Below are 12111 nucleotides of genomic sequence, written 5' to 3'. Positions count from 1 at the left end.
TTAATACGCAAATCATACGAATTCGATGTTGTGCCTACGAAAGGAGTTATGATTATTTTTGTTCTCCAACCCTTGTTTTTTTAACCCTTTGCTGTTATGGTTGGTTGAATTAAAAACTTATTCTGAAAAAAAATATTTTGACATTAAACCTACGAGTTACAATACATTCAAAAAGATATGATATTTTTCATATCACATATCAATTTGAGGTGTCTGTTTAGTTATATATTTGGTTTTTTTTTTTTTTTTTCGAAATCATCACTGCGTCAGGTTTATCAAATGATTAGCTCCTTTTAAATTTGTTTTTACCCTGCATTTTCTGTGTGTCTGTAGCTGAAGAGAAACAAGTGACACCGCTCTACTAGATCAAGTGCAGGGATCAACAACTGGCTGACTCATTCAAACGGTCACCGCCATGCCTTGTGCGCCACTTGAGAACCACCATGGCCCCTGAACCCTGGACTGCGACATGTGGCGCTGCTGTGCCCCCTTCACGCCCCTGACCCAACTGGTGCTGGTGGAGCGCGGGAAACCTGCGTTCAGTAGAGAAGCCTAAGATGTACATCAAGTTCTGTCCCTGCCCGAACACGCCCGAATATTCACCTTCCGCCAACCTCGGGATTTGTTTTATTTTTGCGCAGGAAAAATGAATTCAAATATTAAAAGTGGTCGGTTAGGTTAGCTACATTAAAACACTTCAAAACGCTATGGACGGTTGGTCAGGTTAGTATAGCTACATTAAAATAAACAGAGAAATATAAAATATATATAATAAACCCAAGGTTCCCCGAAGGTGATTCGGGCGTGTTCGGGCAGGGACAGAACTTGATGTACATTTTAGGCTTCCCCGTTTAGTAGGTCGTTAGTGCATTGTTGCCAGATCCACTGGCTTTTGCAACTACTTACTGAAAAATAAATTTCAACTCTACTGAAATGTGTATTTACACTTTACTTTAAATTTTAATAAATTTCCAATTGCCATCACAGCTAATTAAATAAAACCCACTGGGGTTTGACTTATAAATTGACGTCGACCCAAGTGTCTCCTCGGCTCCCTCAGGCCGTTATGCCTCGTCAACGTCCTCCCTGTGTGTCCCCAGTGGAGTGCGACGGCCAGGGACGCACCCGCGTGCGCCCTAGCATGCCAGTGAGGGTTATGTCTGTGTATATATATTTGCAATCGATCAAGGGTCTTAAATGTCAATAACTTATTTTATTTATTATTTATTGTGCAAGTTCGCTGTGTAATTAATGTCTCGTGTATGTCTTTGTAAATAATTCAATAACTTTCTGAAGGGTTTCGCCGTAGTATGTAATCGCAGCCTGGCACGCCGCGGGACGGAGCTCTCTCCCACGCCGGCCGATTTCCCCTCCCTCCCCGCCACCCGCGGGCGCCGGCCCGCTGGCGAGCGGGGAGAGGCAGTCGCGTCCTGGTCTCGAGCGGAGACAGACGTGTTCGTCGCTCCGCGAGCCGCGCACGTTGCGCTCGGGATTGAACGTTCGCTCCGTCCGCAGTTGGTCACGGCAGCTGAGCTGCCACCGCGAATCAGCTTAGCATTGTTAACTTACGAGTCATCGGGAGACGTGTCTAGCGGGCAGTTTCTACAACGCGAACGTGGTGCTACGAGTCTCTGAACTTTTCGCCGTCCACGGAACATTACGTAACGGCTTGATGTAAGTTTTTGGACATACGCCATTGCTAAGAACTTTTTCTGTTGAAGAAAAACTAATAAATAAAATAAATAAATAAAAATAAAAATAAAAAAAACTCAAAAAAAGATACAAAAAACACACAAAATTAAGCAAACAATTGCTGTTGTCAACAGGGATATGAACACCACAAAATATTCCGAAACAGGAATATGGTCAGCAAACAAAGAAAAAACAAAGAAAAATGTACTAAGAGAACGAAAAAATCCCCACAAATGATGACAACACAAAAATATTGAAACCCAAAATAATTCAGCACAACAGTTGAAGCGAGACAAAAAACATGACAAAACGAAAAAACAAACAAATACAATAGTTTTACCTAAACAGAAACAAGCGACGTTTCGGGAACTGCTATCTGCTCCCGTCCTCAGGCAGAGACGCACATGGTACGGAAACACCTTTCTCTGATAAATACCCTCATTTTCCAGCCCCTTCTCAGTCGCACCTGTGTTTCCGTACCATGTGCGTCTCTGCCTGAGGACGGGAGCAGATAGCAGTTCCCGAAACGTCGCTTGTTTCTGTTTAGGTAAAACTATTGTATTTGTTTGTTTTTTCGTTTTGTCATGTTTTTTGTCTCGCTTCAACTGTTGTGCTGAATTATTTTGGGTTTCAATATTTTTGTGTTGTCATCATTTGTGGGGATTTTTTCGTTCTCTTAGTACATTTTTCTTTGTTTTTTCTTTGTTTGCTGACCATATTCCTGTTTCGGAATATTTTGTGGTGTTCATATCCTTGTTGACAACAGCAATTGTTTGCTTAATTTTGTGTGTTTTTTGTATCTTTTTTTTAGTTTTTTTTATTTTTATTTATTTATTTTATTTATTAGTTTTTCTTCAACAGAAAAAGTTCTTAGCAATGGCGTATGTCCAAAAACTTACATCAAGTCATGCACTCCCATTGCACAAATCTTTTAAAGATAACATTACGTAACGGGCCGCGTACGTACAGCGCTCCGTCTTCGGGCCCTCTCTCACTGGGTCAGCTTAGCATTAATAAACTTTACGATTCGCGCCGAAACGTATTTGAGAACCGCCCCGTCATCAGGGAGTCCGTGTCGCCGTGGTAGGGCATTTGTTCCGCGACGGTTCCGCCAGGCTGCGGCAGGACTTTATAAGCGTTAATAAAAGACGGCTCGTGAAATTCGTTAATGCCGTGTTCTGCTTGCGACAACCTACCAACATTCCTCGCAATCACTTCACTCTCCCTCCAGGTCCCGCCTTTCCCGGTCCCGGCCACGTTGGCCTGGACCCACACCTCTCCGACGAGGGCAGTACGGGCATAACAGGACATTTATTTCAACGGGAAAACGGGGACCAGAAGCCGAGGGACGTCAAAATAATATATAACTACCTCAATGTGTGATGCATACTGAGACACAATAAACTGAGTAGGTACCTACCTAACTTTTTATAAAACACTTGAAAATATTTTTTTTTATTATTAGAAAGCATATTGGAACTAGAATTTCTCTTATAGACTAGCATTTAAAAATTAATGTTACTGAATTATCTTTCAATAGTAATAAGCGCTATACCCATTGCACTTAGGTTCAGAATATATTACCTTATAGTTAACAGCATGTTTTTCATGATAGATGGACTGATTTATTTTTTTAAATTATTTAATTTTCAAGATCAGTGACATAATCTGTACGCTGCATATGGATCATAACAATAAATTTAAAACAAATATTTGTTAAAATGGTACAATATTAAAAGTTATTTTTTTATCCTGAGCCTAATTATATGTGTCAGTAGCTTCTTAAGTTATCAATATTTAATTCACATTTAATGATTTTGAAATAGAAAACTTTCTTATCGGAAAAAAACCATCAAGTTTCTAAATAACTTAAAAAATTGATGTAGCCAATTAGCTAGTTCTTTTTCTGTTTTGAAAATAATGGGCAGTTTGCAGGTTGCAAGGCCCGTCATCACTATCAGAGCGAGTTGCAACTCATTTGAGGGCAGCGGCAGGTTATGTTGCGCACGCAACGCCGCGGTGGGAGATACGAAAAGCAGGCAACTGTCGCTTGTTTACTGGCCAGCTGTTCCGTGCCGGACCAATTAGCGCCGCGTCTGCGTCTCGTTTGAGATCATTTCTCAGCGCCCCAGTTTCCGAGAATGTGACGTCTGCCGGCAACTCTAAAACTGTTTATAGACGGCGGTAAAACACTGAACTGTCCGTCCATCCTAATTGCTGTTCTCAATGTCTTACATGGACTCGTAACGAGACGTATAATACCCAACTTTCAAAATATCATGTATGCTGTTTAGTAAGTTTTATTTAAAAACAATGAACACTTATTTTGTTACCCGTTTTCATGACATTGTAGAAGTGGCTACACTTATAATAACACGAAGACACTTTAGAGAGTACCGTAAGTATTTTAAAAACTGACACACAAGCAGGGGCATAGCCAGGGGGGGGGGGGTTTTAGGGGTTCAAACCCCCCCCCCTTAGCGCCAAATCTTTAATTAATTTCTTATTCATCACTCAAACAAATTTCATATTAAAATTAATAAAATTTTTACCATTATAATATTTAAATATAAGTACCGGAAACTGCTAAAATAGTACTATTTTACACCTTAAAATCCAAATTTTCCCGGGGGAGGACCCCCGGACCCCCCGCTTTAATACGGTGGGGGGGGGGGGGGCATGCTTCTTAACACCCCCCATACACAAATCCTGGCTACGCCACTGCACACAAGAGATTTGAAGGCAGATCGTTCAGCTAATGTAGCGGTACCTCTCTACTTGAATGAGTGTAAATAATCCTCTAATCTTCGCGAGAAATACGAGAGACATAATTTACAATTAGTTTCTTTCAAGGGCAAGATAGGGGGAGGGAATATATATCCTCCCCCTCCCCAAAAAAAATCTTAAAAAAATATATCATTCCCAAAAACAAATGGAAAGATTTTGAAATCGAACAGCGGGCAAAGTGGTTCTATTAACACACACACACACACACACACACACCTTTTCCTTTTTTTTAAATGAAATTCTGCGTAAGCTCCTGGTTTCTCTTATATCTCTCGTTATAGCCTTTTGGGTCATAGATCGCTATCTTTCTCTTGCGCTCCTGGTGACATGTGGCTACGAGTTGCAACGCTGCCAGCTCGCACGAAGGTTGGCAACGCCGCTTGGCCTTCAAGTTGCAGCCACTGCCGTCGGCGAGGGGAGACAGACAGGAAACCACATGTTATTGGAATAGTTCACGAGTGGCTCACTCGAGGCTGCAGCTACGCTTCCACAAGAAAAGGAAGATAAAGAGTCGCAACTAAATGCCGTAACTAACGCTCTTATTTTCTTTGAAACTAATTTAACCGTGAGGTATTAATCGGCAATTTAAAAACATAAAAGTCGTTAATTTTTCTAAAGAAAACGTTGGCTACCTTGACTTTTTTTTACGTGACGTCTAATAAATCGATGAACGTTGGCTGCACGCACTAAAAAGTGTCCCGTTATGCTGTGTCCCGTTACGCTCATTGTACGCTTGCGCCGCATCTATCTCTCTTCCACTCGATTGGAACAATCATCGATTTGACTTTTTCGAGGCACATTAAACTTGAAACACTCCCATTCGTTTCCTACTTTTCCTATCATCATCCTATCCTTAACAGGATAACACAGATTGGAAGAAGTTAAATAGCAAACATGTATAAAAGTTATTGTTAAAATAATATCTTCGTTAAAGTAATAAACATAATTGAATTAATGAGTGCAAATAAAAGTAAATTTTTCAATTAAATTGTAGATTTTATTTCACTCCTTCTTTGTATCCATACAAAATAGTGATAATTCAATAAAAAAAGATTCTATTTTATTCATAAAAGTATGCAATAATTTCATCAATGTTTTGTTATGACGTTGTCACGTTAAACTATCGTCCGTAAACCAACTTTACAGACAACCGATTTTTTTTTTTTTTTTTTTGTCGTTCGTTTCTGGGAATATTCACCAATAAACGTTTCACATTATCTATTTTCCAATACGGAAAAACCAAAACACTATTTTAAAGTGTTTATCTTTTGTTTCAATACTTTAAAACTGCATAGCAGCCCAAAAAATGTGTGTTGAAAATCATAACTTCGATTTAAATAGCACACATCTGCACATGTGCACGTGGCAGCCATGCTTATTTCATTGCTACCAAGGTAATTCAACTTTGTCAAGAAATTTTCCGAAGTATAATGGTTGGCAATAATACTCAATACGCCACTTCGTTAATACTGCATTCCATAAAATCTTAACTAAGGATGTTTGTAAAATGACATTTTTATTTAAGTCATTATGTTTAAGAAATTTCTATGTTTCCTTTATATTTAAAACTTAATTTTTAATGTTGGCATTTCTCAACCGCGCGGCTTTTTTAGTGGTCAAATTCCACCTGTACAATTGCGTCCCCTGGCCGCTTCATTTGACGGACAGCGGAACAGCGAGGACAAGAGCGTACGCAGAATTTCATTTCGCTGTTTGGTGAGGGCCGGGGTGAACTCTGCGTTAAAAGAAAATTGCAACTAGAGTTCACTTTATGCTACTTAAAAATATATTTTGACAATTTTTGTATTTGATAAGTTTGACTCTGGTGGGGATAAAAATTAACAGCAGTTATAATTTTTCACATTTTGTGCATTAACGTGTTTTATTCGTAATTTATAGTCGATTACCATAAAATTGTATAATTTCCCCTTTTTTTCCTTAGAATTAAAATAAATTAAAAGTGTTTGCCCTACGCTTCCGTGTCTGGTCTGAACACTTGTGAATTCTACCCTCTCCCATATACACTTAATGAATGGACGTGTTTGTTGTCTTAAACACTCCGTTAGGTTGGCAGTAGCTGAAAAAAGTAATCAAAAATCTTGACGCCGCCGTATAAAAGTGAATATAATGTTAGGCATGTATGCTATATTAATGTGTGGCACACACAACATGCGTGTTTATGCCCAAATTTCCTCTTTGCTTTCGCTTGAAACTTGAGCTTTTGCCAGCATCTGATGTTACGTACAAGCGCGGCTCCACAGGAGTGGGGAAAAATTAAAAGGGGGGGGGGGGGGTTGGGCGATAGCCCATCTCGAGTCCAAATTTTAGTTTTTATTTGGAGGGTATACAAATATTTACTTAAATAGTTAGATTTGCTTGTTAGTAAAAGTTGTATGCAACAATATTAATGATCATTATCAGTGACCATAAATGCACAAATATTCCAAGGCCAATCTCTGACTTCGTCACCGGCCGGGCGCCGCCGAGGTCAAAGGTCAGCTCCAAGCTGTCGCCCGCAGCTCAGCTGACGAGTGTCTGTTCTCGGGAACCATACTCATCGTTATTCGTGGTTTCGCCGACACAGCGGCGACTGCTCCCGGTGACTGAGCCGAGGCGAATGGCCTCCCGACGAGTCTAAACATGTGTAGGTAACCACGGGCATGCGCAGGGGTGCCATCCGAGCCAACCCTCAACCCCGAAAACCTTAACGCATTGTTTCGCACGCGAACAAAAATTTCAAATAAGTTTAAAAAAAGGGAGGGGGGGTTGTCAGTAAAGTCGGTTTACGGACGATAATTTTACGTGATAACGTCATAAGAAAACATTGATGAAAAATTGCATAATTTTTTAATTTTCAAATATTATTTACATTTTTTTTTGCAAATTTAATTTAAATAATTTGTTTAAATATAATCACGAACAATTAGTTATAGAAATAAACTGAAGTCAAATCAATGTCAATAAATTGTTAATTTGAAATTACGAAATTGGACAAATAAATCAAATTTTTTCAATTGCTGCTTTTAAAAAGCCCGTCTTAACCTGTTTGATATTATAGAAGATTTTCTCGCATGGTGGTTGGCAGGTTCTTGCACGCTCGGCTCAGGCGGAACGTGACAATGAGTTGTGCTTTTTCGTGCGTGCAGCCGGCGTTCATCGATTTATAAGGCGTTATCACGTCAAAAAACTGATTGTAGTTTTATTTCAATTATTACCTGCTTTGTTAAATTATTAATTGCGCGGCCCTGGTTGTACACATAATTGTACCTGCACGTTTTTCAAAGAGACCGTCAGGCCCAGAGAGAGTAGTATTCTTCTTTCAATACCGATACTTTTGTACTCGATACTTTTAATTTGATATTTTTACTCATATAAGAACTTTCTGGCAGGTATCGAACACTAATCTCGCGACAAAATATAGAATTCGATATTCACCCTGTCACACGTCACACTGTCTGCATTGTTATTTTACTAGATACCTATTATGTCATTAAACTAAATAACCAATAAAGCATTATATTGTTGATATAATATATTTGAAGCCAATAGAATACGTCACCACGGAAATGTCCCGCGAGAAGTATATTTTATCATCAGCATAATCATACCGATAGTCAAGTCCACAAAGCTCAGATCAATTGTTTAAGTATGCCTAGTGACAGCAGTGTAGCAGAGAGACTGAAGTACGAGGTAATAAAAACATAGATTTGAAAACATTAAAGGTAGGTAATCATTTGGTTTCAATGTCCTGCTTGCTAGACCCTGGATTCAAAAACATTCAAGATGCCAGAGCTTGTGCTAAGACAATATCTACAAGGCATTTAGCAGCAGTAAACGCTATCCCTCTCACCGCTAGTGATTCTTATGTTTACATAATATCAGCATATATGTCTGGAGTCATCACAATACCATAGTACATACCACAAAAAAAATACAAAGGTGTAGCAGGCTCCTCTTCACAGCCTACTTTGTCCGCTGATGAAAAAATTGGTTGTCTGTAAAGTCGGTTTACGGACGATAGTTTAACGTGACGTCATAACAAAACATTGATGAAAATGATTGCATACATTTATGAATAAAATTGAATCTTTATTTTAATAATAAAAGAATAAATACTTGAAATTATACTAGTAATCAGATTTTTAAAATGCAAGAATAATTAACCTTTATTGCCGAAATTGTTGTTGCAATAAGCAATGAAAACCACATTAACTTTTCACTTCACTTTATAAACAGTCGAAAAAACAGTTCACGTGTAGTGACTTGTAATTAATTTTAAAACCTGGCGTTTAGCTATAAAGTTTAAATACAATTATGAACAAGTTTTCATATAAATAAACTGTTTTCATATAAATAAACTGTAATTATATGAATAACCATAATTTTTTAGTCAATTTATTAGCGTAACGGAACAATGTGCGTAACGGGACACTTTTTCGTGCGTGCAGCCGGCGTTCATCGATTTATTAGACGTTGTCACGTCAAAAAAGAAATGAGCTTATATTTGGCAACACTGCTGTCGACTGATCCTTTGGAGCGATCAGAAGACATGACATCTGCACTCCTTCAGCTGTGTGAGCTAGCCAGTAGTATCTGGCACATCCCTCCGAGCGTTATTTTCCAAGACACGAAACTGATTATCACCGAAACGACTAGATAAATGAAGTGGCTTGGCTTCTGGGTTGTAGCCGTGTCCTTGGCAAATAATTCACCCACGTTTCGGTCGACGTCGGTGAACTATTCGCCCAAGGTCGCAGCTACAACCCAGAAGTCAAGCTACTTCAGACTATGGGCGTGAAAGCCTGCGAACATGACTGGATAAATGATTGCTTTTGATCGACTGTACAGACGAAGAGTGGGAAGTGTAAGATTAGATTTGTGGACCATTGAAATAAAACTTTGATTTGGAATTTTTTTTAATCAAACGCTTATTTTAATTTTTTTTTAATTTTGAAAAATCGCTGGCCAAACAGTTGTAGCTATTTATAATTTTTTGACGTGACATCTAATAAATCGATTAACGCCGGCTGCACGCACGAAAAAGTGTCCCGTTACGCTGTGTCCCGTTACTCCCATTGTTCCGTTGCGCTCATTGTACGCTTGCGCCGCACCGACAGAAGTGAAAACTTAAAACTTTGTTTATAAATGTGTAATATGAAATAATTTCTACGTCAAATGTACATAAGAAAATGAATCTGATTACTAGTATAATTTCAAGTATTTATTCTTTTATTATTAAAATAAAAATGATTCAATTTTATTCATAAAAGTATGCAATCATTTCATCAATGTTTTGTTATGACGTTGCAACGTTAAACTATCGTCCGTAAACCGACTTTACAGACAACCCATTTTTTTTTTCAAAGAGACGGTAAAACTTGTGAATGCCATCGCGGGTGGGATTCCAAAGGCCGAACAGGGACCAGCGCCCGACTGCAGGGACTAGGCCGAGGCATCGCGAGCAAGGGCGAAGAGACGGCTGATCAACCGGAAGAGGAGAACAGGAAGTGGACGGGAGACGAGAGGAAGTGGCCACCGCGCTGCGCGGGGCATTGTGGTCGCTCCCTCCTCCAAGAAGCAGTCTGAGCAGTCTCCAGGAACAGCTGTGGTCTCCTGGCGCGACTGTCACCCAGGGATGTGTCACGTAGTCCCGGTGCATTTTGACAACGGCTTTTTTCACGTGATAACGTCTTATAACGCCTGCTGCACGCACGAAAAATTGTCACGTTCCGCCTGAGCCGAGCGTGCAAGAACAGGCCAACCACCGTGCGAGAAAATCTTCTATAATATCAAAAAAGTTAAGGCTGGCTTTTTAACTAATTGTTCGTGATTATATTTAAACAAATTATTTAAATTAAATTTGCAAAAACTGTAAATAATATTTGAAAATTAAAAAGTACACAATTTTTCATCAATGTTTTCTTATGACGTTATCACGTAAAATTATCGTCCGTAAACCGAGACTTTACAGACAACCCCCGTTTTTTTTAAAATAGTTTTTCGTCGTACTATTACATTTTTCAATGACAATGCAGGCAGGCGGTTCAATATTCACCTCATAAAACGATTATCGTTTAGTAAATGCGGCATTACTACCAATTTAAAAAAAAACAGCAGTTAATATACAAATTCATATATCTTCATCATAATTCATACTACGTACGAATATTCAACTAACAATGTAGGAGATCAATTTCAGTCGCGAGGCATTGTTTTTTGATGAAATTAAACTTGTAGCATTATAATGTATTATAATTACTACCCGAAATGTCCGAAATTGAAGATACATCTTATAATAGTCAGCAATCTATGAAATATATCAACAATTTGTCATTCCTCTTAAGAAAATGAGTTACTTCAATTTAATTTTTACAATGACTTCAATTAATTTTACATTGCCTTCAATTATTTTTTACGTTTACCGAGACACGTGGAACTCGGTTATCTGTGCCGCCGCGTCTGTCTGTAGAGGCGCGCGAACGTCTGGCGCACGAGGCAGGTTCGCCCTTGGCGACACCCGTGTTCCTTGCGCCCAGGCTCGCGACCTGGCTGCCTCGCGAGGCCCCGACAGTTCGACGATCGCACACAGAGCAGCGAGGCTAAATAATTGTGTCTCCACCCCAATACTTACGTACGAGTTTTCAAACACCTAAACTAAACAAAAAATTAAAAAAATTGGTTGTCTGTAAAGTCGGTTTACGGACGATAGTTTAACGTGACGACGTCATAACAAAACATTGATGAAATGATTGCATACTTTTATGAATAAAATCGAATCTCTTTATTGAATTATCACTCTTTTGTATGGATACAAAGGTGTGAAATGAAATATACAATTTAATTGATAAATTTACTTTTATTTGCACTCATGAATTCAAATATGATTATTACTTTAACGAAGAGATTATTTTAACAATAACTTTGATACATGTTTGCTATTTAACTTCTTCCAATCTGTGTTATTCTGTTAAGGATAGGACGATGATAGGAAAAGTAGGAAACGAATGGGAGTGTTTCAAGTTTAATGTGCCTCGAAAAAGTCAAATCGATGGTTGTTCCAATCGAGTGGAAGAGAAATAGATGCGGCGCAAGCGTACAATGAGCGTAACGGGACAATGAGTCATCCTTTTTCGTGCGTGCAGCTGGCGTTAATCGATTTATTAGAAGTTGTCACGTCAAAAAAAACTATACTCTACTATACTATAACTCGTGATCTGCGCGTTTCGCATAACGTGTATTCTAATAGCGACAGAAGTTTAATTTCCGTCCAACCATCAGGGTGAACCAACATATCAAGGGGTTCACCTAGTGTAAGCGAGGCGGGATGATAAGCGCCACGCTCGCTGGTGCTTCTAGCGTGGTGTCTCCTCTGGACTGGCGCGCAGTCTTCTCGTCGTGCGTATGAGCGGTGATCGGAAAAATTCGCGAATTCCTTTCGCGATAGGCTAAAATACAAATTGTTTTACCTCAGTGCTGCCTCTGCCATTGGCTCAAAACTCACCTGGATGACTCTGGGCCAATGAGAAACACCCACCCAAAGCTTTATCGCATCACAGTCTGCTACGTTGGGACGTCTCACAAGACAGCAGCCAATCAGGGGGTGACACTTGACCGAGTGTAGGTATAACTGTG

General features: G+C 39.2%; 1 protein-coding gene across 1 annotated transcript in view; it reads right to left on the bottom strand.

Annotated features, from left to right (window-relative positions):
* Window positions 1–12111, bottom strand: part of LOC134531475 (ankyrin repeat domain-containing protein 6-like) — a 34650-nt gene that overhangs the window by 22287 nt on the left and 252 nt on the right. The window lies entirely within an intron of this gene.

The sequence above is a fragment of the Bacillus rossius genome, chromosome 1 (assembly GCF_032445375.1).
Source record: "Bacillus rossius redtenbacheri isolate Brsri chromosome 1, Brsri_v3, whole genome shotgun sequence".
Lineage (NCBI taxonomy): Eukaryota > Metazoa > Arthropoda > Insecta > Phasmatodea > Bacillidae > Bacillus > Bacillus rossius.
Note: the sequence above shows the minus strand (reverse complement) of the source record. Positions and strands in the feature narration are given on the sequence as shown.